The following is a 3,262-nucleotide window of genomic DNA, read 5'->3' as shown; positions in this document are numbered from 1 at the left end:
AGCCAGGATCTGAACCCAGGAAGTCTCCTTCAGAGGCAATACTCCTACTTCTGTGACAGACTATATTAAAAACCTGCCATGCAATTTTTAATGTTTCGGATTAGACGGAAAATTTTTAGTAAGACTTTTATGAACTACTTAGTGGTTTGCAGATTCTGGTGAGTGCTAAAAACCTATGTGGACCTGCAACCCTGTACTTAACTCAAATTTCCCCGTTTTCTGGGTTTTCTGGGATGAAACAGCCCCGAAAGGCCACTCTGGCCCCTGGCTCCATTCTGGCTTACGGAGTAATATGCAATACACTGATCGAATTTTAATATAATGTTTTGGGGCCTCTTACTCATAGTAGAGAGATCATTTTCATGACTTAAAATGGAGGTGTGTCCAGACATGAGGGCACAGGAAAAACATTTAGCAAAATTCCCCATAAAAATGAAGGTGGAAGATTTGGTGGTTTATGTCATTCCACAAAACTTTGGGGTTGATGTCGCAGCCAGTGTTGAAATAATACCTCAAATCCTAAGACCCCAAAGGGGCAACTACAACTCCTTACAATACCCTTTCTCTCAGGTCTTCCCCTGAGTCCCCATCTGGGCGCAAAGGGGACTGTAAGGAGCTCTTGGGAGGTACAAGACCGCCATGACTCTCCCTCATGTTTCCCTGGGTGCCTGCTCCCTGCCACCAATGGCCGCCAATGGCCGCTCTCAAATCTGCCATGTCTGCTCGTCGCTCCAGCTGCAGATTTGGCAAGGAAACTAAAAGTGGAAATTAGTTTTAGTTTAGATCCAGAGAAAAGACTTCATTTCTGACTCCTAGTCACTCATCATCTGATGAATGGTAGGAGGAAATGGCTAGAAAAAGAGGATAGAAAGGTTTCTGTGCAGTTGCTAAAAATTGAAGGCAGCAAAGACAATGGATGGCCCGAAGATTCTGACATTCATCCCCAAATTTGTTCAAGAGCCCTCCCAATTCTGTAATCATAATGACTCTACAAATGGTAATAAGCATTAATGTTGATTAAGTCCTAACTAAATGCCAGGAACCCCTCTGAACACTTTATGAGTATTATGTCTTTTAATCACAACAACCCTTCTATGTAGATAATATTATTCCCGGTGTAGACATGGAATCACAACAACTCTTGGATATGGATAATATTGCACCCATGCAGATTCATACAGTTCACACCTCAGAGCCTGCCCTCTCGACTGCCTCTTGGCAGCCACTTGTGAACATGTGACCAGAAAGACAGGTCACAAGGGTTCTTCTCACAAAGTTCTGGAGAGGAGGAGCTTAGTAGGTGGGCGTGAAGAACACGATTGGAAGGTGGGAGGCAGGATGGAAGGAATAAAGGAAAGGAAAGAATTCTTCTCTCTCTCTTTTTTTTTTTTTAAGATTTTATTCATTTATTTGACAGAGAGAGAGACAGCCAGCAAGAGAGGGAACACAAGCAGGGGGAATGGGAGAGGAAGAAGCAGGCTTCCAGCGTAGAAGCCTGATGTAGGGCTCGATCCCAGAACACTGGGATCACTCCCTGAGCCGAAGGCAGACGCTTAACGACTGAGCCACCCAGGCACCCCAGAACCTTTCTCTTGAAGAAATAAGGAGCAGTCTTGACTCCATGTGCGCGAGGCAGAATGGGTGCATTCTGGCACATTCTGGGAGCACGAGGCGGAGAACACATGCATAGGAGCAACTACGGGGCAGACTCTTACGAGGGCCCCGAGGTAAGCCCTCATCTCTCTGAGGAGCAGTTAAAGGATGGGCCGGAGCCCGTTGCCTCGATTACCTTTGCCTGTGAAGTCTGTGCTTTATCAGTCAAAGGGCTCTTTCATTGTGGCAACATCCAAGCCTGGCATCGTAAACTCTCAGGACACGGTCACACTGCACCCCTTCTGTGGACACACCACCTGCTCCCTTTGGTCCCGACCTGCACTCTTGATTCTTGGCACAGTGTTCTTCTGGGTAGCTGGACCGAGTTTGGCCCGGCACCCTGTTCTCTCTGCTTGCTCGCATGAATAAGGCAGAACCGAAAGCCCTTCCTTGGTCAACAGTGGAATTTTGCTGTGTTGCTAGCATGTAGTAATATACTCAATAAGTTGGTGTGTGTGTGTGTGTGTGAGAGAGAGAGAGAGACAGAGAGTAAGCAGGTGAATAATAGAACCATGTGTAGCTCATTGCACACCTTCAACCCGGCCACAGGACACTTATTTTTGAGATACTAACAGTCTCTATTTGTGAAGAATGAGTCAGTTCAAAAATGAATGGTATTACGGTCATGAACTTCAGCCTACCAACATTTCTTCCCTGGAATTCCTCCAGAGTGGCCAATGCTGACTTCCTACATCGAAGGTCAGACATTCTGAATCATCCTCACATTCACGCTGGGCACTTGAAAATTTATTTTGTATCAGGGAAAAACAACTGGTCTGGACCCCTGTACCCTTGGCTAGTCCATTTTCAAGTGGAATGGGAAGCCTCTCACCGGGCGGCACCCGGAGCACACCCACTTAGATGACAAACATTCCGAAAATTGCAGGCCCTTACCATTTCATTGGCAACTCTTCCCCAGTAAAAATATATCCGCCCACATGCCCCGTTTGCTCCAGTGGGCATTGAGTCAAAAGGCGGGGACACTCCCAGCAGGGACCACAGTGCTTGCCATCAGGTAGAGAATGTTTTTCTTGTCTTTCTTTTTTTTTTTTTTTTTAAGATTTTATTTATTTATTTATTCGACAGAGATAGAGACAGCCAGTGAGAGAGGGAACACAAGCAGGGGGAGTGGAAGGAGAAGAAGCAGACTCTCAGTGGAGGAGCCCGATGCGGGGCTCCATCCCAGAACGCCGGGATCACGCCCTGCGCCGAGGGCAGACGCTTAACCTCTGCGCTACCCAGGAGCCCCGAGAATGTTTTTCTTAATGACCTTTTGTTTCCCCAGGCCCCTCAGTAGCGCTCAGGCTGATGCAACAGATCGGGTTATTGTCAGAATGGTAAGACGCGAGGTTAAGATGGCGGAGGAGTAGGGGACCCCTTTTTCAGCCGGTCCCCTGAGTTGAGCTGGATAGGTACCAGACCAGCAGGAACATCCACGGAATCAGCCTGAGACGCAGGAAGATACATCTGGATCTCTACAAATGAACATCTCCAGCGCTGAGTATCGAGGTACGAAGCGGGGAGCCGTGAAACCGCGCACAGATATCGGAAGCTAAACAGAAGGGGGAGGGAGCCGCCGTGTCAGGGCGCCGGGAAGCGGTAGCCACCT

This window comes from Ailuropoda melanoleuca, chromosome 11, assembly GCF_002007445.2.
Source record: "Ailuropoda melanoleuca isolate Jingjing chromosome 11, ASM200744v2, whole genome shotgun sequence".
Lineage (NCBI taxonomy): Eukaryota > Metazoa > Chordata > Mammalia > Carnivora > Ursidae > Ailuropoda > Ailuropoda melanoleuca.
Note: the sequence above shows the minus strand (reverse complement) of the source record.